This window comes from Nicotiana tomentosiformis, chromosome 3 (genome assembly GCF_000390325.3).
Source record: "Nicotiana tomentosiformis chromosome 3, ASM39032v3, whole genome shotgun sequence".
In the NCBI taxonomy this organism is placed as follows: domain Eukaryota; kingdom Viridiplantae; phylum Streptophyta; class Magnoliopsida; order Solanales; family Solanaceae; genus Nicotiana; species Nicotiana tomentosiformis.
Genome location: NC_090814.1, coordinates 71,701,170 through 71,726,776, shown reverse-complemented (window position 1 = coordinate 71,726,776; position 25,607 = coordinate 71,701,170). Strand labels below are relative to the sequence as shown.

Below are 25,607 nucleotides of genomic sequence, written 5' to 3'. Positions count from 1 at the left end.
TGTAGCCATGATATCAGTAGAAGTTGAAATTCCTTCTCTTCGGATCATTGTTGAAACTGAGTTTGAGGATGAAGATTGAGTCAAGACCCGATTGAAGAAAATGACTTTAGTTAATGAAAAGGGATTGACTGCAGTTTGCCACAGGCAGTTGTACCAACAAAGAATAGCCCGTGCCTACAACAAGAAAGTACGGCCCAAGAAATTTGAAGTAAGGCAACTCGTTCTGAGGCGTATTCTTCCGCATCACGAGAAAGCTAAAGGAAAATTTGCCCCGAATTGGAAGGTACATACATTGTAACAAGAGTGCTGCCAAAAGGGAGTACTGTATTTGGGAGACATCGAAGGAAATGTTCCCGATACAAATGTCAATACAGACGCGGTCAAAAGGTACTATGTTTGACCCTTTACGTAGCTTTAATGCTCTCTGATTGGGATGACGAAGGCTTTCATTCTTACTACCCAAATACTATTAATCCTTTGCTAACCCTTTGAACCAGATACTTTTTCCGTGGCCACCCTCTTTGGAACCTTGTATGTAATGAGAAAGAAAAAGAAAAAAAAACAAAAGAAAAAATAATAATAAAAGAAAAAAAAACAAAATAAAAAAGAGAAAGAAGAAAAAAAGGAAAAAAAAAAAGAAGAAAAGAAGCAAAAGAAAACAAAACAGAAGAAAAACAAAACAAAAATCAAAACAAGTTTAAGTTAATTGAACTACATTCGACCTGATTCCGAAAGGATACGTAGGCAGCCTCAATCTAGGGTTCGGTCACACCAAAATAAAAATCCACATTCCCTCCAAAGTGAAAACTGGGGCAGATGTCACAATGGTTCGGCAATGATTTCGCTCGAAAGGTTCCAAAGTTGTAATTCAATCCAAATTCTTTTTATCCAACTCCTTTCAAGTCCTTTCGATCAATTGGCGAGAATTTTCAAGAGTTGGAGGATATGATTACTAGGATCGGATGCAACCAAATTAGAGAAATAAAATGAGAGAGTCCTATTGGTGAAAACTCTCATGGGCACTGTAGGGCGATGGTGAGTAGAGAAATTAAAAATGAGAGTCTTGTTAGTGAAAAACCACAAAGGGCACTATAAGGCGATAGCGAGAAGAGATATGAGAGAGATCAACTAGTAAAAACCCGCAAAAGATATTGTTGATCGAAAAGAGGAACCACACAGTCATGGCATCAACACAGTCCTGAGCAATATTTTTCGGTTTCAAGTCAAAAGTTGTGATGAGTTTCTAAGAGTCGGACAATTTACACAGATCAGACATCCAGTCCAAAAGGCATGTCATGTTCATTGAAGTCCGCATATACTCCCAGATAAGTTCGTCTTTCTGTTCCTCGAAAAGGACCCCTCTTGTTTTAAACTCATTCTCTATTCCATTATTTATATTTCTTTGAATCCCTTTCGGTCTAACTTTGTTTAAAAAATAAGGCAAAGAAAAGACGGCAAGAACGATTTACAAGGTTCTCGTTTGAAGCGAACTGATACTTTTAAAAAGGCACCCAGCCTCGGCAAGGGAATCAAGTCGACCCCGACTGGCCATGATTGGCTGATGCTTTGAAATTGAAAACTTTGAAAGAAGTCAAAAGTGAAATACCCACAAAGGCAAAATAAAGTTTAAAAAAAGGTTAAGTCTCAAACGACCAACCGTCATGGCAAAGTTTGGAAATGCCAAAGGTTCTCCGGGGCCAGAAATAGAGTTGGTATTCAGGAAATAATCAGTTGTAGTTGAGAAGAAGATGAGCCGGGATCAATAGATCGAAATAATCAAGGCCACAAACCGACCTCCATTTTAAAACTAACGATTCTTTATTTGTTCAGAACAGTTATAGGAAACAGTTCGTGAAAAGACGAAGCCACCAAGTGAAGTTCTTAAATCCTTGATTTTCTTCCAATATACATATAATCATTTTATTTTTAGTTTCATTTTAGGGAACCAATACCCTATCTTCAACACATGGTACTACATCCTCTGGTTGCATTACTTTCTGCCAAAATAGGGTACGACATTCCCTAGTAGCATCCTAGAGTGCCACAAGCCTCATCTTATTGCCAACACAGGATACTACATCCCCTGGTTGCATTTCTTGTTGTAAACATAGGGTGCGACATTCTCTAGTAGCATCTTAGAGAGCCAAGAGCCTCACCTTATTGCCAACACAGGGTACTACATCCCCTGGTTATATTTCTTATGGCAAACATAGGGTACAACATTCCCTAGTAGCATCCCAAAGTGCCAAGAGCCTCACCTTATTGCCAACACAGGGTACTACATCCCTTGGTTGCATTTCTTATTGCAAACATAGGGTACGACATTCCCTAGTAGCATCCCAGAGTGCCACGAGCCTTATTTTATTGCCAACATAGGGTACGACATTCCCTAGTAGTATCTCAGAGTGCCACGAGCCTTATTTTATTGCCAGCAAAGGGTACAGCATTCCCTAGTAGCATCCCAGAGTGCCACGAGCCTCATTTTATTGCCAACACAGGGTACTACATCCCCTGGCTGCATTACTTTCTGCCAACATAGGGTACGACATTCCCTAGTAGCATCTCAGAGTGCCACGAGCCTCATTTTATTGCCAACATAGGGTACAACATTCCCTAGTAGCATCCCAGAGTGCCAAGAGCCTCACCTTATTGCCAACACAGGGTACTACATCCCATGGTTGCATTTCTTGTTAACATAGGGTATGACAATCCCTACTATAAAATATTATTAAAAAAATCTCATTTTTTTTTTCAATTCTTTATTTTGCAATAGAAAGATAGTTTATTGTATTTTTAATAACTCACAAAAATTTTCTAGTGCAAACTGGGGCAGAAAATTTTTGTTCGTTTTGTTTGTTTCTGATGGCTTGCAGGTTTTTCTGCAAAGTACGGATTGGATGTGCAAAAATAAGATTCTAGCTCTCACCAGAGAAAATGGAACGTTTGATCTCAATACCAGCCAAACCAGCTTTGACGTAATGCATACCGAGACATAGAGTCTTAAGATCCCTCTTCTCATCATCTGATCAAGAATCAAACTTGGGAGAATATTTTATAGTTTGTTACATCAAGAGCATCAAGTTTTAGTCTAAAGTCAATGGGGGAAGCAAATCAAGAATCAAGACAAGACTCCAGATGGAATTTAGATAGAAATTTTATAACTCTTAGATTTCAAGAGTATGTAATTTTCTTTTTATTTTGATGTAATAGTAGGAACCGCAGATCGGTACCTCGACAGAACTTCACTCGACTCTCCCTCTAAGCATACTCCATCACTCTTCTTTCACTTGAACTACACATGACCCGATTCCCTTATAACCCGGGATATGTAAGCTGCCTAAAACCAAGGCGCGGTCACATATTTTTCATTTATCTTTTTTTTTTTAAATAATAGTGAGGTCAAAAATTAGTCACCTTGTTCATTTTCTTTACCTGAAAACTCTTCATGTTTTCAAGCAAAGAGGGGCATGCTGTGAACACTTAATTTTTGACTGGATCCAAATTTTATACTATTTTAGTGTAAATATATCTTTTAGGTCTAATCTTGATTTTTTAAACTTTTATCTTACTCTTAATAGGTTTTATTTGAAAAAAAAAAATTTAAAGAATTAAAAAAAAATACAAAAATATTCACATTCTTAGGGAATAAGTTTTATTTCTATATATATATATATATATATATATATATATATATATATATATATATATATATGGTTTCTTTTAATTATATTTTTAATAAGAGAGCTAGTGATTTTAATACTTTTCTTAGTATTTTTTTTATTAATTATATGATTTCTTTTATTTTTGATACCTCACAGAACGAGACAAGAATTTTCCACAATTGCAATATTTGATTTCCTAAGAATCATGCTGACTAAGTACACAAAAGCAGTTCCCATTTTTCTTTTCACTTGCACACGACCATTTGCACACAATTACCCTCACATTGCTCCATCTTTCACGTCACTCACACACGATATCACATACACACATCTAACCAACAACTCACTCTTTTAAGGATAATCTCCATTCATCTATAAATATACATAAAAAGAAAGAGCAAAGGGGGAGGAATCTGAAGCAAAGAAATAAAAACGAAGGCAAAGAAAAGGAACGCAAAAAAAAAAACGCTCTTCTCTTGCTCTTCAAGCTTCCAGAGAAGAAATCCAGATTCTAGCCATGAACACCACCTAAATTTTAGCTCCAAACAACCACCAAAAATTAGCTGTAACTGATGCAAAAAAAAAAAAAATGCAGCAACAGTACTGCGAGAAACCAGCCATGTACAATATTATTTTTGGGATCGAGTTCAGTTAATGCTCCGGACGTTGGTCGCTAGTTCCGTTCGAGGTGTTGGTGAAGTCTAGTTAAGGTTACGCTTGAGGCTCTTAATCCGTAGGAAGCTTTTATATACTTTGCATCAGTGCTATTGAGGTTCAATTCTTATCCCATTTTTAATTAATGCAAAAGTTCTTGGCACTTTCTTTGTCTTCATGCGTTTTTGGCTTTAACATAGTTTTATTTCTTTTGTCTTTATATATGTATATACGGTTATCATCTTGAATTAGCATATTAAATGGGTGATTTATAAATTTTGATGGTAAACGATTTATTTTATTTTTATTTACTAGATTTAGTACTTATTCCATGTTATGCCATATTTTTCATTTGTGAGTAATAAATACCTTGGTTCATTGTTGGCTAGTTTGTTGCTTAATACTGTTTTAGATTAATTTGTTGTCAGTTCTTATTTAAGTTTGATGCATAAGTATTACTGGTAAATTAACCGGGCAATGAGGGTTAATTAGAACTTGTAATTTGGGTTTACATTAAAGTGATTGATAATAATTGGGTCACGGTAGTACTGTGGAGTTGACAGAAGCTTTTGTTTTGAGATAATTTTTTATAGTCAATGGGGCATGACAGCTTTAAGACGCATTTGATCTAATTAGCCTAATGACTAGATTACATCATTTCCTCCGCAACAACTTTTATCCATAACTCTGTGGCCTCATATTGATTCCAAAATTAGAGAAAGAATAATTCAATTTCGCCAGTATGTGCGACTTATTTAATTATCGTGACCATGTACATGTTCGCGTGACATAGTTACGATTTTTAAAATTAAAACCAAAGCGCATTCGTACAACTTTGGCAAAACAATCTTAATAATAATAAATTATAAAAATAAATATCTCGAATCTGAAAGAGACAAAAATAAATGAATACTCTGAATATGATAGAAAAATTTTAGACTCACTTTAAATATTAGCCTATGTGTTCATACCCGAACTTTGGATTGATATGCTTAAATAATAAAAGGATCATGTGCGCATTCCCACGTCTTGATACCTTTAAATTTAAATAGTTATGTTTTAATCATGTATACATTCCCGTACCTTGGTTTAACATTCAATTTCAAATAAATACCTTGTGTGCATACCGCATCTAGGTCAAAACAATTAATAAAATTTAATAATTAATTAAGTGATATAATCAATAAAATACAAGAATAGTCATGAATTTATTTAAGCCGGACATTAGTCAATAGAAGCGACCGTAATAGAACCACGGGACTCGAGGGGTGCCTTACACCTTCCCCTCGGTCAACAGAATTCCTTACTCAGTCTTCTGTTTTCGTAGACCATAAATTAGGAGTCAAACCTTCCATTTGATGAGGGGTTCAAATAAAAGGTGACTTGGAACACCAAAACTCAATTCCAAGTGGCGACTCTAAATAATAAATAATCTCTTTTTCAAAGCGTCACTTTAATGTAATAGGGTTGTGGGAAAAAAAGAGGTGTGACACTAGTTGCTTACGGATTTATATATCATTATCACCTTTCATTTCTTTTGTAAACTACTACTTATGTACGTTCCCATGGATTTAAAAGTGTAAATTTTCTTCCGTAAAAAATACCCATGCACTTGTGACACCCACGTATGATAGTACCTCATATGGCAAAAAGTGTGGCTGCTAGAGCAACACCTGTGAAGCGTAGCTTATGTGCCACTTTACAATCAACAGGCCACACAATTGACGGTCCATATGGCACACATTTGAAGCGTGGTCTAGGTTATAAAACATTTCTTAAAAACAAATTTATACAAGCCATAATTTTGTGGTTGATGCTACAATCATATTTATTTCAAGAATATACATTATTATCCCATTTTGATGATCTAAAGCACTAAAGTAGCTTATAAATTACATATTAGTTAAACTTGCAACAGACTTCGAAAAGACATATCTTATATACTATGGGTACTAATAACACAATGTTTTAAGATGTGCATTAGTAATGAACTCTACAAAAAAGAATGTATTCATATAGTATCATGAAGGCATAAATAATAAACATCACAATTGTTCAAAAGGTCTTCATCGTTCACTTCAGATTGAATTGTGGTCACCATTTCAGTTGCATTACCCGCATTTTCCTACACAGTCAAAATGAAATTAAGAATTAAAAAGAATATAAGTATACAATATCATATTGGAATCTGTAATATGGTTAATATTTAATGTACTATGTTGAATCAACAATATGGCTCCTATGTGAAAATTCAGATGATTAATCTTGGTTAGAGTAGACCTTTCATATAGTATCATGAAGGCATAAATAATAAACATCACAATTGTTCAAAAAGTCTTCATCATTCACTTCAGATTAAATTGTAGTCTCCATTTCAGTTGCATTACCCGTATTTTCCTACACAGTCAAAATAAAATTAAGAATTAAAAAGAATATAAGTATACAATATCATATTGGAATCTATAATATGGTTAATATTTAATGTACTATGTTGAATCAACAATATGGCTCCTATCTGAAAATTCAGATGATTAATCTTGGTTAGAGTAGACCTTTTATGCAATATGGTATAAAGTTGCTTGTTAATTCGAAGTTACAACTTACATACAAGTTTGTATAATAATACAGTATTGAATATGATGAACTCATTTAAACAAATTTCTGAAAATAGGGATGAATACAGTAAATAACTCAAGTAACAACTCAAGCACAGAAAGAAGTATAAAAATGAAAATAGTAAGAAAAGTTCACAACTGATATACAAGTTCTTAAAACAATGTTAAAAATGATAACACATTTAAACACACATTTCCGAAAATAGGTATGATAACGGTAACTGGCTCAATTGGAGCAGGTACTAGCTTTGACATAAAAATACTAACACAAGCAGAACTTTGGAAAAAAAAAAAAAAAAAAAAAGGCCAGACAACAATACATCAAGAACCACTATGCAAATCTCATGACATATGCCAACAAAGACTTAACATTTGCAAGGGAAGTGTAACTGGAATTATAATGCCCAAAGGCATAAAATAATTAAAATTATTCTGCATTCACATCACATACATTTTACATTCTAGAGCAAAGTAAAAGTGAAACACTAATAAAGCAGTGAAGTAGTCAGATTTCTTTCCAATCCCAAAGATAAGTACAGAAAATATCCCGCTAAGGATGTAAATGCCAAAATGAAAGTATCATTGCATAGTGTATTTGAGTTGGATAAAGTCTTCCATACTTGTTGAGTTCAAAAATATTTGCATAGAGTTTGTGAGTTGGATAATAAGTTTCACAATGAAACACTAACCTCTTTTTTTTAATAATCATGGTATCCGGGCCAGCTTGCACGCACCTCGATTAATTTCACGGGATAGTGTCACCTCCCACCAACAACAAGTATTAGATAACTCTATCCACCAAGGCTTGGAATGATGGGAAAAAATCACCTAGTGTTTTTGTTTTCATCGGAATTTTAACCTGAAACATCATGGTTTTCACTCACTTCATTGACTGCTATATCACACCCCTGATTGCTTGAAATACTAACCTCTCTTCCTTGTTCAGATAGTGTTAAAATTCTCTAGTGCCTAATCACAAGAAAAAGTCTTCTTCAAGAATAGGAAAAAGTTAAAACAAAAAGGGAAAGTAGCACATTGGATGATCAAGCATCCGAGCAAATGAAATTAGGGTCGGCAAAAAAAAGAATAGGACAAATTATATTCCTACATGTTCTATTAGTAACATTCCCTTGAGATCTTACTGCGGATTTTGCTTGTGGTTAATCTTTCCCAATTAAGAATCATACAAGAATTTCTGAAAATTTTGCATACTGAGCTTTTTGTATAGGTGTCCCCTGGATAATAATGTATGAAGAAAGGAGGGGAAAAGGCAAAACAACTTAAGATCCTAGTCCTCTTAGAAAGGGAATGGATCATTTTCCCGATTATTCAGATCTTCACGGGTTTGAGACAATCCTCTATTCAAGTACTCTTTCTTCTACTCGAGCCTCGGCATAGCCTAAACATATCTGTCAAATGAAGAATATATACTTGTGAAGTTAACACTAAGCAACCATTGTGAAAATATCCATAGTTTCAAACCCAAATAGTAATATAACTCTATGCTACCTTAGCATATTTGCTCCCTTGATACTCAGAGAATAAATTCAGAACAATCAAAATTTACCTTTTCACAAATCAAACCATAAGTTGACCATAGAAATGTTGAAGATGTCGGCTTCTCATATCCCGTGCACTACTCGCATCAATCGGAGAAGGTAAGTTAGATTCGACATACCCTCCTATATCTGAATGTACAGACCAAAGTTGGTTGCACCAATACATTAAACAAGATGTCGCAATTGTTCTCGTTCCTGCACTTCTTCCTTCATGTCTTGCATTTCATCATTCACAGAAAATAACTGAATCTAAGCAAGAGTTCATTTCAAAACAACAAGTGTATCAAATATGAATTTTCAAAAAATGTTTAATCATTTGGGCAGTAATAACATTAATTAAGCAAAGAGCTAATGAATGAAAATAATCCTAACGAAGAAATCAAATAAAAAATTAAAAAAAAAAAACTAAAGAAAGGAAAAACATTAGCAGCTCGAAACTTAAAACGACAGATATATCGCATTCATATGCAAGCTCAAGACATAATAGGTATAAGTTAAATTAAGAAGCAACACTTAGAGAACAATCAGTATCTATATGTTTGCCCTGTGGAAAGAGGTGCATCCACACATGTGAATAATAAGAACAATCAATATCTGTATGCTTGCACTGTGGAAAAAAGAGCATACACATATGCGAATAATAAGAACAATCAATATCGGTATCTATCATTACTCACTACAGTTGGTATTGTATTCATATAAGAACAAAAAAGATAATCCTTAACTAATATATACAGTTTATACATTGGAAAGAAACACGACAAGTATATTCATAAATATTGCCAATTATATTTTCACTAGATGAATAATATTTCACTTGAATGAAAGATAATCCTTCAGCAATAATCATTTTGTTCATCTGTTCGCCATTAAGAGAAAATCTTATTTAGCAACAGCATCGCAAAACTCTACCAAGAAACTGAATTAAACTTCTAACTGTTTTGACTCCACTATCAAAATTAAAGGTGCAAGAATTAGATTTGGATTCAGACCTAGGCTATAAAAGTATTTTCTAATAACATGATTGTAAAAAGGAGATATTTCAACTAAAATAATTTACTTAAAGAACGTTGAAATTAATCCAATCTACGGCTAAGAAGAATTGGATTCACTTGTTATGCGACTAAGCTTCAAATTAATTTCTCTACATAGTTAGAGTAAGGTTATAGCTTTGGAAGTATACTTAAAATATTTTTTGGCTAAATATTAGACTAAAATTGTATGCGAGAATCAACATCAAAAGAAACAAAGCATCGATAAGATCTAAACTCGGTGATAAAGAAAAGGAAGACTACCAAGAACGAAGCTAAGTCATTTATACGAATCCCTTAGTTTAATCACGAAGGTTGTGAAAATAGCTAGCTGGGTCACGCTCAAGTCATCCCTGTAAATGTAATCACCTCTTGGAGCTTTCATCATTTTTGAGTTGCACCATTCATTTGAGCCACAATAAATGAAGCAAAAATGGTTTAAGTAGAATAATTGTCAGAGTTAGGGTTATTCGACAATGGAGATTTTTAATTGTGCCCTAGGAGATATGATAATCTGATGTACTACTCAAATGCTTATTAACTACCGAAAGGAAAACACAAAAAAAAGGATGAAATTTAGTAGAGTAGTAAAGAGATACAAACACATACAAAGACCCATTTCAATATAGCACAGGGATCTGCTTCGACAAATTTCTCTGCGACACCCATTCTTTCCATCAGCTCCTTCGGCGGCTCAATCTTTCCATACCGTAAAAATATGCCATTGTGTGTAAGAGTTTTGGGAGCTATAAATTTTGGGAGGTTTCCACGAAATTAAAGCAAGGAATTGAAGAAATTGAAACACTAATGAAAAATGAAAGGGAGATGAAAATATCAAAAACAAATTCAATAGGGCTAGCCTATTGCCTAATTGATGGAAATTCTTTTTTCTTTTTGTCAACTAATTGATGGACATTTAGCGGAGGTTGAACGGAGAAAGGCAATTCGAAATTGATTTCCCGAGTATACTTTTCATAATAGGGGGAAGGTTTTGGTGAAAATTTTAAAATTTTATTGGAAAACTTAAGAGCACACTTGCAAAGTGTAGTTTTAGAATTAAGAAATAGAAACGCTTCAAAAGCGTTGCTGTACGAGTGAATAAGTGTTGCCAAACACTTCATGATTTGGCAATGCTTAAATTGTGTAGTCTTTATATTTAAGAAGCATACTTTTTAAGCGTTTCATAAATTCGTGGCCAGAAGCTTTCCACAAAGACCACCCTATGAAAAGCGTGCCCATAAATGGTTTTGGCAACACTTTTTAACCGTTGTCTGATATTAGTGTTTCCTTATGCCTAAAATGTTGTAGTGGAGAGGCAACGCCTACGGATGGCAATGGGGCGGTGTGTGTAATGACCCGACCGGTCGTTTTGAGCTCTAGCGTGTCGTTCAGCAGTTTGAGGCCATGAGCAACTTCACTTCAGGTATTATGACTGGTACGCGTGGTCAGAATTAAAATTTCGGAAGTTCAGAGTTGATTTAAAAAGAAAATTCTCATTTCGGAAGCTTTAAGATGGAAGAATTGACTAAGGTTGAATTTTGAGTAAACGATCTCGGAATCGGAATTTTAAGGTTCCAACAGGTTCGTATGATGAATTCGGACTTGGGCGTATGTCCGGATCGAATTTTTGATGACCCGGGAGCATTTTGGCGCCTGTTGTGGAAGTTGGCATTTTGGAAGAATTTTATAAATTTGGGTTGAAGTGCATTTCAATGTTATCAATATCCGTTTGGGATTCTGAGTCTGGAAATAGCTCCGTATGGTGATTCTGGAATTGGGAGCGTGCCCGGAAGTAGATTCGGAGGTCCGTAGGTCATTTTGGAGTCATTTAGCTAAAGCTAGAAATTTGAAGGTTTTTTAGAAGTTTGACCGGAAGTCGACTTTTTGATATCGGGATCGGAATCCAATTCAAAAAGTTGGAGTAGGTCTGTAATGTCAAATGTCACTTGTGTGCAAAATTTGAATACAATCGGACGTGATTTGATAGGTTTCGGCATCGATTGTAAAAGTTGAAGCTTCAAAGTTCATTAAGTTTGAATTGGAGTGCGATTCATGAATTCGATATTGTTTGATATGATTTTAGGTCTCGAGAAAGTTTGCGTTATGTTATGCGACTGGTTAGTATGATTAGGTGGGGTCCCGGGGGGACCTCGAGTGTGTTTCGGGGTGGTTTCGGGTCATTTGGAGCTCCTTGGGAACTGCTGTTGCTGGTGTCTGGTGTCCTTCTTCGCGAACGCGAAAGAAGTCCCGCGTTCGCGAAGAGGAAAATTGTGGAGCTGTTGAGATTGGCCTTCGCGAACGCGAAGGTTGAGACGCGAACGTGGTGAAGAACTTGAGGAACCTACGCGAACGCGAATGGGGAGTCGCGAACGCGTAGAAGGAAATGAGGACTGGGCCTGAGGATGTTTGGCCTACGCGAACGCGAGGCTGGGTATCCGATCGCGAAGCAGTGGGGCGGAAAGCTTTGCGAATGCGTCTTGAGGAACGTGAACGCGAAGGAGCTTTTCTGGGCCTAGGTTGGCTGAGCTTTGCGAACGCGAAGGGGTTGCCGCGTTCACGAAGAAGGAGTCGGACTGGGCAGTGAGATGTTTTAAAACGGGATTTTTTGCCAATTTCACTTCATTTTCTCCATGGGAGCCGGTCTTGGGGCGATTTTGGAGCTCCATCTTCATCTATATCAAGGTAAGTAATTCTCACCTATTGCAAGTTAAATACATGGTTTATAGATGGATTTAGACATGAAAATTTGTAGAAATTGTGGGATTTTGGTTGGAAACCTAGAAATTGGTATTCTTGAATTTTGATCACGAATTTGGGCATGAAATGGAGAATAAATTATATATTTTAATTAGTGGATTTATGGGTAAAGTTTATCTTCAAAATTTTTTGAAATCCGGACACGTGGGCCTGAGGGTAAAATTATCAACTTTTCGAACGGAGTTGGAAATTGTTATAAAATGATTAATTATGAGTATTAGAGTATATTTTGATTCGGTTGCGTCATATTTGACTAGTTTTGGAGCGACGAGCATCAGTTTAAATTGTCGGAGCGGCCTTGGAGCCTATTATGGAATTTCGGAGCAAGGTAAGTCTCCTTTCTAATCTTGTAAGAGGAAATTAACCCCATAGGTGAATTAAATTATTGTGTGCTTCTATTTGTGGGGGCTACGCATGCACGAGGTAACGAGAGTCCGTACGTAGCTACTAGCTATGCCTATGTCCGGGTAATTTTAGGCTCACATCATGCCTTGTTGATATTGTTATTGATTTATGTTTATTGTCTGCCTTGAAAGGGAGCGAAATTGAGTTTGCTTATTAAATATTTTTGAAAGGAGTTGAAATTTAAGAACGTAAGATTTAAAAGAGTTCGTTTGAACTTAGTAATTTCGAAAAGGATTGACTAATGCTATAATAGCTTAAGAAATCTATGTGTAACCACGCCGCATATATGTTTCGCGAGCGGGGTAATTTCCTTAAAAAGCTACAAGATGAATTTCTCTTATTTTGAAAAGAATCAAGAAATAGATATGATTTTAATGTTAAATTTATATTTGATCGGGTCGCAAGTATGATCCGCGAGAGGGGAGATTCCTTAAATTTATATTTGATCGCGTCGCACGTATGATTCGCGAGCGGGGTATTTCCCTCTACCACTCTTATGGGATCGGGCCGTTCGCCTCGGCAGTATTTAGGTACCACACTCTCATGGGAGCGGGTTGTTCGACTCGGCAGATTAATAGATGCATCTATGGTTCGCATCGTTCGACCCTCGGCAATACACAGTTTACTATTATGTTGGATCGGGTCGTACGCCTCGGCATTTCCTATATATATATATATATATATATATATATAGAAGCTAGTGTATCTGAGGGTTTTTTCCTGATTTGGATTATGACAACCTCTTTGATGAAATCCACTATATTTATGTATATGCTCCGGTTATGGAGGGAACTTTCTAGTTGAGAGCTTGAGTAAATTGTGAAAAGAAAAATTATACTACGTATTTTATACTTGTTTGTTTCAAATATTTACTCTGTCTCATATTCATTCACTTCTTTACTGTACCTGATATTATTGGACCACTAGTAAGTGTCGAAGTCGACCACTCGTCACTACTTCTTCGGGGTTAGGCGGGATACTTACTGGGTACACGTGGATTTACGTACTCATATTACACTTGTTGCACATTTTTGTGTAGGTGCATATATGACTAGCAGCCTGCCGGGCGCAGAGGTGTGGTTAAATGCGGAGACTTAGGTGAGCTGCATTCCCATCTACGATCCGCAGCCAGCAGAGTCTCCTTCGTAGTTACTTATGTATTTTCCTGTCTAATTTGTATTCTGGACAGGTATTGTATTTTATTTTATCTTCCTAGTTGATGCTCATGCACTTGTGACACCGGATTTTGGGGTGATTATGGGTTGTCTTGTATTGAAATTATTGAAAATATTATTATTTACTTTGTAAACTCCATCTTTTGCTATTTAATTGAAGGTAACTATGAATTCAAAAGTAACAAAATGAGACCCTAATTAAGTATTTATTGTTGGCTTGCCTGACAGTGGAGTCCGGCGTCATCACGACCTTTATGGATTTTGGGTCGTGACAACATGGTATTAGAGCACTAGGTTCAGTTAGGTCTCACGAGTCATGAGAAAGTCTAGTAGAGTCTTGCGGATCGGTACGGAGATGTCTATACTTATCTTCGAGAGGCTACAGGGCTGTAGGAGCACTTACCTTCTTAATTCCTCATCGTGCAATTTGATTCCTTTGAGGCTTATACCTTCATTTCCTTCCCGTTCAATCTTGTGTGACGTGAAGCGTTGGTTACAAATCAGGAATTGAGGAATTTTAATAGAACTACAGATGTGGTGCGGAATGTTTCTCCATGCGTAGTTGTTTGGGCTATTGTCGTCGCCTTGCGGAAGGATATTCTGTCATTTCAGCTCAGTAACTATACTTCTGAGAGCTTTGAGGCTATACACAGGTTGCTATGGTGCTCAAGATTTGTTGTCGCACAGTATTGATGTGATGGTAGAATGCTTGCCTATGTGTCGGGACAGTGAATGACTTGGAAAGAGGTTTACTTAGTGCATGATTCCGAGATTCAATATCTTATTTCGGCAGAGGAAAAGCAATTGGCCTATGAATGTCTAGATTTGGGTTGATGGAGTAATGAGGCTTGGTATTTTCTAGTGTGATGGAATCTTCATCCGAGGTGTGGTGTCATCGTCCTTGATTGAATGTGTTGAGTTCGCTGGTGTTATGATTTTCTTCGATTCGCCTTTGGGGCAGGGTAGCATATGGGTTCTGTGGTAGGATGATTACACGCCTTGAGAAAGTTTAGAGTGAATTGGGATTCATGGTGGATCGTGACTAGGTCTACGGACTTAAATTAGAATATTGGCTGCTATATTGAGGAAGATTGGGTGTGACAGGATGGAGTTGCTTGATATGAAGAAGGATACAACATGACTTTGGATTGGAATGTATTGTCGCACCTTTAGTTGATGTCCATGAGGAGTGAACGAACCTGTACAGCTGGTGAATGAGCTCGGGCTCAGGATGGGTTACTGATTTCGTAGTTATTGTACCTAGTGCAGCGGCATTGGATGATATCAGCATGGAATATCCACAGGGGGGTTATCTCCTGTGAGCAGGTTAGCGGTTGCGTGGTATTGATGGGGCTATCACGAAAGAATTCTACTGGTTATCCGGCAAGAGGTCGAATATGTGAATGTGGTTAGTGATTTAGAGTGTTCAAGAGAGGTCAAATGGAAGGATTTCGAGGAATTTGGCGAGTTGGTTATGCAAGATTAGTTCAACGATGAAGAAAGAATCTTGGCGAGTTCTAGAGTTATGCAATGGTAGCTTCAAGCTAAGTGAGAGAGTTCCACCGCCTACGGTTGGATTGCACGGTCGACTAATTGTGAGATTTATGGTTATCGGCATATTGGTGGGATATTATGACTAAGGAATAGGGTCACTAGTGGTGATTTGGGCAAAGAATTTGAGGAATGTGTGCTATAATTGGCCTTATCGATTCATGTTCAGGCTTTGGGAAGACTCAGAGTTTATGTTTCGTATAGATATGATGTACAAGGAAAGCGATTCAGTCAGGTGCTTATTGAGAGAGTGTTCATGTGCCAGCAGAGCCTTGGAGTTGATTATATTCGGAACTAGGTCAGAGTGGGTGACTCGCAACAATGATTCTAGTAGGTTCAAAAAATAAATTCAGAGTGCGGTGCCTAAGGATTTCGAGCCAGTAGTATGGTTGAGTATCGAGCTTTTGCAGATTATGAAAAAGGGCTTGGAGTGTTCTATGTTACCTTCGTCTACGGTGTAGTATTGGAGGAATGAGAGAAAATAACTTCAGACTCATAGAGGAATTATCAGAATGGGTGTACCAGTTGAAGATGCGAATATGCGCACAAGGAGGGTATGAGATGGTTCGTGGGATTTGAGATAACATGGTCTCGTGATTCAAGGCCACTCAGGATGAATGCGGATTGAGTTCGTTATATGTTGACTGGAGTTATTATTATTTCCAAGACAAGTTAAGGATAAGTTAGAAGAAGTCATATCGATTAGCCATGGTTAAATTGGCATGATGGTAGCAGTGATCAGTTCCTCCAGCGTGATTAGATTATGCATGTGATTTGTGGCGGGACGTGCGAGGCTTAACGGCTGCCGTAATTGATTGTATTTGGATGCATTCGAGTATTATGGCATGTTATGTGTAGGCGGATCCCCGAAGGGTTATGGTGGTTTAGACCACTACTTGAGGATTTGTGTGTTCTACGGTTATGAGAATTCAGTCACGTGTTGATGCAATTCTTGGGTCCTCGCGTATTGGTAAGATAGGTGCGGTGAGCGGCATGAAATTTGAAAGATTAGGGATTGAGGTTGCAGTTCGATTTTGACAAGGATGTTACGAGCTCGAATGAGCAGGAAAAAGAATTTAGATGTTTAGAATAAGCTGGTTTTGTCTCAAGCGTCACCTGAGATCAGTGTCCTATGTAAGAGACTTTGCGTACTGATTGCGGATTCTTGATATGCTTTACAGCATTAGTGTGACCGGTGGTATGGATGTGAAGACTTGTTACCTGGTGCGGAAGGTCATGGGAGCGTGTCCTACGGAAAGATTGTGTAAGAGTGGCATGTAGTTACTTGATTGAGTGAAGATTGAAACAAAGTATGAAGATTGTGGTAATATCGCTGATTCGAGAATTTATGCCTGGAGGGCGCTCGATTCACTTGGTTGTGGACTGTGGAAGTTTGTTCCGGTTATGATGGTTGTTCTTCTGTGTTATGAGAAAAAGGGTTATTATGGATCCTTCAAAGGTTATTAGCCTAGTACGGTTCCATTAGAATTGGCTTGAGGTCTGTGGATGGATTTAAATATGAATATGGGCTCTATATCAGGCCGGATGTGTTCATTTCAGCGTAGCGCTTCTTATGGAGGAATATTCGGACGTTGGATGTCGTTTCGTCGTCGGCTATTTCATGTAATACTATATTGTGTCGTGTGAGTTGTGAAATGGCTTGGTAAATTTCTTATGTGTTGAGGTTCCGCATAGCGATGGTGTTATGTGAGCAGGATGGCTCTCGAGATTCAAATCATATATCGCACCTTAGTTGTGCTTGAGTTTTGTAGCGTATGGCGCTATCTGTCTCCCTAGGGATGGTATTATGCACTTAGCGTGCTTGTGGCCGATATTCAGGTATTTTGTAGTAACGAGCATTCTAGCTCGGTAAGTATCTCTTTATATAGATTTTCTGTGTGGATCGTGTGGCACACCGCCACGGGTATGTTGTTTGGATCGGGTTGCACGCCACAACAGTGGGATGTTGATTACAATCCCCTATATCTATTTTCATGTGTTTTGTTTTCCATTTTCTGGGGAAGGTTCATAACACCTTTTCGGTTGTCTAATTAGTCATGTGGGTTGAGTAGTCCCTTCGAGAGATTCGTTTTCCTTATGTATCACGTTCGAGTTTGTAGCGTATTGGCACATTGCGGCATCATATGAGACTTTTGGTCATGTCTGGGGTGGCTTGTTGCCTGAGCAGCTTATACTGAGTGAGACGAGATTTTTGGATCTAGGATCAGTGCGATCGGATTATATGAAGTGTATTAAAGAGCAAATACCATTATTTGGTTCATAATGGGGTGATGATTTTAGTCAAAGGGAGAGATTCAATGATTTGTTGACTCTATAGTTGGTTATGAATTTCTATACATCTCTTCCGTCGTGGCGGTATTGCAAGAGTTGGAACAAGACTTATGTATGTCATGAGGTGCATTGTGAGCATCAGATTCGTGGAATTTTGGTTATTGTTATCAGAGGATGTTATTATGGTCATGTGAGTTATGCAGTGCATAGTGTGAATTCAGCAAAGGTATGCAATCATGTATCGGTGCATCGTGTAGTGATTGATACGGTGTTCCTATGATGGGAACATGCCTGGCAGAGAATTTCGGATGTTGGAATTGGACTCTAAAGCTCATTTGGCTAAGTAAAAAGGGAGAATCTTTAGACTGGCTCGAGCTAGTGAGCTCAACTGAGTTGTGGCAGCACGGGTAAGTGCACGAGGTATTAAATAGTGATTTCGGACAACCACAAAGCAGTTCTTAGTACGTTCGAGGACGAACGTATGTTTAAATGAAAGAGAATGTAACGACTTGACCATTCGTTTTGAGCTCTAGTGCGTCGTTCAACAGTTTGAGGCCATGAGCAACTTCACTTCGGGTATTATGACTGGTATGTATGGTCAGAATTGAAATTTCGGAAGTTCAGAGTTGATTTGAAAAGAAAATTCTCATTTCGGAAGCTTTAAGTTGGAAGAATTGAATAAGGTTGGATTTTTGAGGAAACTGTCTCGGAATCGGGATTTTAAGGTTCCAACAGGTTCGTATGATGAATTCGGACTTGGGCGTATGTCCGGATCGGGTTTTGGATGACCCGGGAGCATTTCGACGCCTATTGTGGAAGTTGGCATTTTGGAAGAATTTCATAAATTTGGGTTGAAGTGCATTTCAATGTTATCAATGTCCGTTTGGGATTCCGAGTCTGTAAATAGCTCCGTATGGTAATTCTGGAATTGGGAGCGTATCCGGAAGTGGATTCGGAGGTTCGTAGGTCATTTTGGAGTCATTTGGCTAAAGCTAGAAATTTGAAGGTTTTTTAGAAGTTTGACCGAAAGTTAACTTTTTGATATCAGGGTCAGAATCCGATTCAGGAAGTTGGAGTAGGTCCGTAATGTCAAATGTGACTTGTGTGTAAAATTTAAATACAATCGGACGTGATTTGATAGGTTTCGGCATCGATTGTAGAAGTTGAAGCTTCAAAGTTCATTAAGTATGAATTGGGGTGCGATTCATGATTTCAATATTGTTTGATGTGATTTGAGGTCTCGAGAAAGTTTGTGTTATGTTATGGGACTGGTTAGTATGATTGGCCGGGGTCCCGGGGGGGCCTCGGGTGAGTTTTGGGATGGTTTTGGATCATTTGGAGCTCCTTGGGAACTGCTGTTGCTGGTGTCTGGTGTCCTTCTTCGCGAACGCGAAAGAAGTCCCGCGTTCGCGAAGAGGAAAATTGTGGGGCTGTTGAGATTGGCCTTCGCGAACGCGAAGGTTGAGACGCGAACGCGGTGAAGAACTTGAGGAACCTACGCGAACGTGAATGGGAAGTCGCGAACGCGTAGAAGGAAATGAGGACTGGGCCTGAGGATGTTTGGCTTACGCGAACGCGAGGCTGGGTATGCGAACGCGAAGCAGTGAGGGCAGAAAGCTTTGCGAACGCGTCGTTAGGAACACGAACGCGAAGGATCTTTTCTGGGCCTGGGTTGGCTGAGCTTTGCGAACGCGAAGGGGTTGTCGCGTTCGTGAAGAAGGAGTCGGACTGGGAAGTGAGATGTTTTAAAACAGGATTTTTGGCCATTTTCACTTTATTTTCTCCATGGGAGCCGGTCTTGGGGCGATTTTGGAGCTCCATCTTCATCTATGTCAAGGTAAGTGATTCTCACCTATTTCAAGTTAAATACATGGTTTATAGATGGATTTAAACATGAAAATTTGTAGAAATTGTGGGGTTTTGGTTGGAAACCTAGAAATTGGTATTCTTGAATTTTGATCACGAATTTGGGAATGAAATGGAGAATAAACTTTATATTTGAGTTAGTGGGTTTATGGGTAAAGATAATCTTTCGAAATCCGGGCAGGTGGGTCTGAGGGTGAAATTATCAACTTTTCGAACGAAGTTAAAAGTTGTTATAAAATGATTAATTATGAGTATTAGAGTATATTTTGATTCGGTTGCGTCATATTTGACTAGTTTTGGAGCGACGAGCATCAGTTTGAATTGTCGGAGCGGCCTTGAAGCCGATTATAGAATTTCGGAGCAAGGTAAGTCTCCTTTCTAACCTTGTAAGAGGGAATTAACCCCATAGGTGAACTAAATTATTGTGTGCTTCTATTTGAGGGGGCTACGCACGAACGAGGTAACGAGAGTCCGTACGTAGCTACTAGCTATGCCTATGTCCGGGTAGTTTTAGGCTCACATCATGACTTGTTGATATTGTTATTGATTTATGTTTATTGTCTGCCTTGAGAGGGAGCGAGATTGAGTTTTCTTATTAAATGTTTTTGAAAGGAGTTAAAATTTAAGAACGTAAGATTTAAATGAGTTCGTTTGAACTTAGTAATTTCGAAAAGGATTGAGTAATGCTATAATAGCTTAAGAAATCTATGTGTAACCGCGTCGCATGTATGTTTCGCGAGCGGGGTAATTTTCTTAAAAAGCTACAAGATGAATTTATCTTATTTTTAAAAAAAATAAGAAATAGATATGATTTTAGTGTTAAATTTATATTTGATCGTGTCGCAAGTATGATCCGCGAGAGGGGAGATTCCTTAAATTTATATTTGATCGCGTCGCACGTATGATTTGCGAGCGAGGTATTTCCCTCTACCACTCTTATGGGATCGGTTCGTTCGCCTTGGCAGGATTTAGGTACCACACTCTCATGGGAGCGGGCCGTTTGACTCGGCAGGTTAATAGATGCATCTATGGTTCGCGTCGTTCGACCCTCGGCGATGCACAATTAACTTTTATGTTGGATCGGGTCGTACACCTCGGCATTTTCTATATATATATATATATATATATATATATATATTATCCTCATGGAATCGTGCATAACGTTTGGCAAGAAGCCAGTGTATCTGAGGATTTTTTTCCTGATTTGGATTATGACAACCTCTTTGATGAAATCCACTATATTTATATATATGCTCCGGTTACGGAGGGAACTTGCTAGTTGAGAGCTTGAGTAAATTGTGAAAAGAAAAATTGTACTACGTATTTTATACTTGTTTGTTTCATATATTTACTCTGTCTCATATTCATTCACTTATTTACAGTACCTGATATTATTGGACCACTAGTAAGTGTCGAAGTCGACCACTCGTCACTACTTCTTTGGGGTTAGGCGGGATACTTACTGGGTACACGTGGATTTACGTACTCATATTACACTTGTTGCACATTTTTGTGCAGGTGCATATATGAATAGCAGCCTGCCGGGCGTAGAGGTGTGGTTAAATACGGAGACTTAGGTGAGCTGCATTCCCATCTACGATCCACAGCCAGCAGAGTCCCCTTCATAGTTACTTATGTATTTTCCTGTCTAATTTGTATTCTCGACAGGTGTTGTATTTTATTTTATCTTCCTAGTTGATGCTCATGCACTTGTGACACCGAGTTTTGGGGTGATTATGGGTTGTCTTGTATTGAAATTGTTGAAAATATTATTATTTACTTTGTAAACTCCATCTTTTGCTATTTAATTGAAAATATGATTTCAAAAGTAACAAAATGAGAACCTAATTAAGTATTTATTGTTGGCTTGCCTGGCAGTGGAGTCCAGCGCCATCACGACCTTTATGGATTTTGGGTCGTGACAGCACTAGGTTCAGTTAGGTCTCACGAGTCATGAGGAAGTCTAGTAGAGTCTTGCGGATCGGTACGAAGGCGTCTGTACTTATCTTCGAGAGGCTACAAGGTTGTTAGGAGCACTTCCCTGCTTGATTCCTCATTGTGCAATTTGACTCCTTTGAGGCTTATGCCTTCATTTCCTTCCCATTCAATCTTGTGCAACGTGAAATGTTTGTTACAAATCGGGAATTGAGGAATTTTAATAGAACTACAGATGTGGTGCGGAATGTTTCTCCATGCGTAGTTGTTTGGGCTATTGTCGTTGCCTTGCGGAAGGATATTCTGTCATTTCAGCTCAGTAACTGTACTTCTAAGAGCTTTGAGGCTATGCACAAATTGCTATGGTGCTCAAGAGTTATTGTCGCACAGTATTGATGTGATGGTAGAATGCTTGCCTATGTGTCGGGACAGTGAATGACTTGGAAAGAGGTTTACTTAGTGCATGATTCTGAGATTCAGTATCTTATTTCGGCGGAAGAAAAGCAATTGGCCTATGAATGTCCAGATTTGGGTTGATGGAGTAACGAGGCTTGGTATTTTCTAGTGTGATGGAATCTTCATCCGAGGTGTGGTATCATCGTCCTTGATTGAATGTGTTGAGTTCGCTGGTGTTATGATTTTCTTCGATTCGCCTTTGGGGCAGGGTAGCATATGGGTTATATGGTAGGATGACTACACGCCTTGAGAAAGTTTAGAGTGAATTAGGATTCATGGTGGACCGTGACTAGGTCTACGGACTTAATTTGGAATATTGGCTGCTATATTGAGGAAGATTGGGTGTGATAGGATGGAGTTGCTTGATATGAAGAAGGATACAACATGTCTTTGGATTGAAATGTATTGTCGCACCTTTAGTTGATGTCCATGAGGAGTGAACGAACCTATACAGCTGGTGAATGAGCTCGGGCTCAGGATGGGTTACTGATTTCGTAGTTATTGAATCTTGTGCAGCGGCATTGGATGATATCGGCATGGAATTTCCACAGGTGGGTTATCTCCTATGAGCAGGTTAGTGGTTGCGTGGTGTTGATGGGGCTATCACGAAAGAATTCTACTGGTTATCCGGCAAGAGGTCAAATATGTGAATGTGGTTAGTGATTTAGAGTGTTCAAGAAAGGTCAAATGGAAGGATTTCGAGGAATTTGGCGAGTTGGTTGTGCAAGATTAGTTCAACGATGAAGAAAGAATCTTGGCGAGTTCTAGAGTTATGCAATGGTAGCTTCAAGCTAAGTGGGAGAGTTCCACCGCCTACGGTTGGATTGCACGGTCGACTAATTGTGAGATTTATGGTTATCGGCATATTGGTGGGATATTATGACTAAGGAAGAGGGTCATCAGTGGTGATTTGGGCAAAGAATTTGAGGAATGTGTGCTATAATTGGCCTTATCGATTCATGTTCAGGCTTTGGGAAGACTCAAAGTTTATGTTTCGTGTAGATATGATGTACAAGGAAAGCGATTCAGCCGGGTGCTTATTGAGAGAGTGTTCATGTGCTAGCAGAGCCTTGTAGTTGAATATATTCGGGACCAGGTCGGAGTGGGTGACTCGCAGCAATGATTCTAGTGGGTTCAAAAATAAATTCAGAGTGCGGTGCCTAAGGATTTCGAGCCAGTAGTATGATTGAGTATCGAGCTTTTGTAGATTATGAAAAGGGGCTTGGAGTGTTCTATGTTACCTTCGTCTGCGGTGTAGTATTGGAGGAATGAGCGAAAATAACTTCAGACTCATAGAGGAATTATCAGAATGGGTGTACTAGTTGAAGATGCGAATATGCGCACAAGGAGGGTATGAGATGATTCGTGGGATTTGAGATGACATGGTCTCGTGATTCAAGGCCACTCAGGATAAATGCGGATTGAGTTCGTTATATGTTGACTGGAGTTATTATTATTTCTAAGACAAGTTAAGGATAAGTTAGAAGAAGTCGGATCGGTTAGCCATGGTTGAATTGGCATGATGGTGGCAGTGATCAGTTCCTCCAGCGTGATTAGATTTTGCATGTGATTTGTGGCGGGACGTGCGAGGCTTAACGGCTGCCATAATTGATTGTATTTGGATGCATTCGAGTATTATGGCATGTTATGTGTAGGCGGATCCCGGAAGGGTTATGGTGGTTTAGACCACTACTTGAGGATTTGTGTGTTCTACGGTTATGAGAATTCAGTCATGTGTTGCAATGATTCTCCTGAAACGAGCAAAGTGAAAGGTTTCTACAAAGTGAAGTGTGTATCCTATTAGTGGTTTAGGATCTATGATGCAATTCTTGGGTCCTCGCGTATTGGTAAGATAGGTGCGGTGAGCGGCATGAAATTTAAAAGATTAGGGATTGAGGTTGCAGTTCGGTATTGACAAGGATGTCACGAGCTCGGATGAGCAGGAAAAAGAATTTAGAATGGTTTTGTCTCCAGCGTCACCTGAGATCAGTGTCCTGTATACGAGGCTTTGCGTACTGATTGCGGATTCTTGATATGCTTTACAGCATTAGTGTGACTGATGGTATGGATGTGTAGACTTGTTACCTGGTGCGGAAGGTCATGGGAGCGTGTCCCACAGAAGTATTGTGTAAGAGTGGCATGTAGTTACTTGATTGAGTGAAGATTGAAACAAAGTATGAAGATTGTGGTAATATCGCTGATTCGAGAATTTATGCCTGGAGAGCGCTCGATTCACTTAGTTGTGGACTATGGAAGTTTGTTCCGATTATGATGGTTGTTCTTCTGTGTTATGGGAAAAAGGGTTATTATGGATCCTTGAAAGGTTATTAGCCTAGTACGGTGCCATTAGAATCGGCTTGAGGTCTGTGGATGGATTTAAATATGAATATAGGCTCTATATCAGGCCGGATGTGTTCATTTCAGCGTAGCGCTCCTTATGGAGGAGTATTCGGACGTTGGATGTCGTTTCATCATCGGCTATTTCATGTAATACTATATTGTGCCGTGTGAGTTGTGAAACGGCTTGGTAAATTTCTTATGTGTTGAGGTTCCGCATAACGATGGTGTTATATGAGCAGGATGGCTCTCGAGATTCAAATCATATATCGCACCTTAGTTGTGCTTGAGTTTTGTAGCGTATGGCGCTATCTGTCTCCCCAGGGATTGTATTATGCACTTAGCGTGCTTGTGGCCGATATTCAGGTATTATGACTGATACGCATGGTCAGAAATGAAATTTCGGAAGTTAAGAGTTGATTTGAAAAGAAAATTCTCATTTCGGAAGCTTTAAGTTGGAAGAATTGACTAAGGTTGAATTTTTAAGTAAATGATCTCGGAATCGGGATTTGAAGGTTCCAACAGGTTCATATGATAAATTCAGACTTGGGCGTATGTCCGAATCAGGTTTTGGATGACCCAGGAGCATTTCAACGCCTATTGTGGAAGTTGGCATTTTGGAAGAATTTCATAAATTTGGATTGAAGTGCATTTTAATGTTATCAATGTCCGTTTGGGATTTCGAGTCTAGGAATAGCTCTGTATGGTGATTCTGGTATTGGGAGCGCGTCTGGAAGTGGTTTCGGAGGTCCGTAGGTCATTTTGGAGTCATTTGGCTAAAGCTAGAAATTTGAAGATTTTTTAGAAGTTTGACCGGAAGTGGACTTTTTGATATCAGGGTCGGAATCCGATTACGGAAGTTGGAGTAGGTCCGTAATGTCAAATGTGACTTATGTGCAAAATTTGAGGGCAATCGGACGTGATTTAATAGGTTTCAGCATCGATTGTAGAAGTTAAAGTTCAAAGTTTATTAAGTTTGAATTGGAGTGCGATTTATGATTTAGATGTTGTTTGATGTGATTTGATGTCTCGAGCAAGTTTGTGTTATGTTATGGTACTGGTTGGTATGATTGGACGGGGTCCCGGGGTGCCTCAGGTGTATTTCGTGGTGGTTTCGGATCATTTGGAGCTGCTTGGGAACCGTTGTTGCTGGTGTCTGGTGTCCTTCTTCGCGAACACGAAGGAAGTCCCGCATTCGCGAAGAGGAAAATTGTGGGGCTGTTGAGATTGGCCTTTGCGAACGCGAAGGTTGAGATGCGAACGCGGTGAAGAACTTGTGGAACCTATGCCAACGCGAGTGGGGAGTCGCGAA

General features: G+C 38.6%; 1 long non-coding RNA gene across 5 annotated transcripts; it reads right to left on the bottom strand.

The window, feature by feature from the left end:
- Positions 1-6,236: 6,236 nt before the first annotated feature.
- Positions 6,237-10,654, bottom strand: LOC104100381 (uncharacterized). Of its 5 annotated transcripts, none has more exons than XR_687230.4 (4): positions 10,131-10,654; positions 7,621-8,739; positions 6,597-6,713; positions 6,237-6,441 (listed from the first exon to the last, which is right to left on the bottom strand). It is a non-coding gene; the product is annotated as an uncharacterized lncRNA (long non-coding RNA). The 5 variants fall into 5 exon arrangements; XR_004508108.2 differs by having other exon boundaries at positions 7,621-8,705; XR_687229.4 differs by having other exon boundaries at positions 7,621-8,340; positions 8,499-10,653.
- Between the last annotated feature and the right edge of the window lie 14,953 nt (positions 10,655-25,607).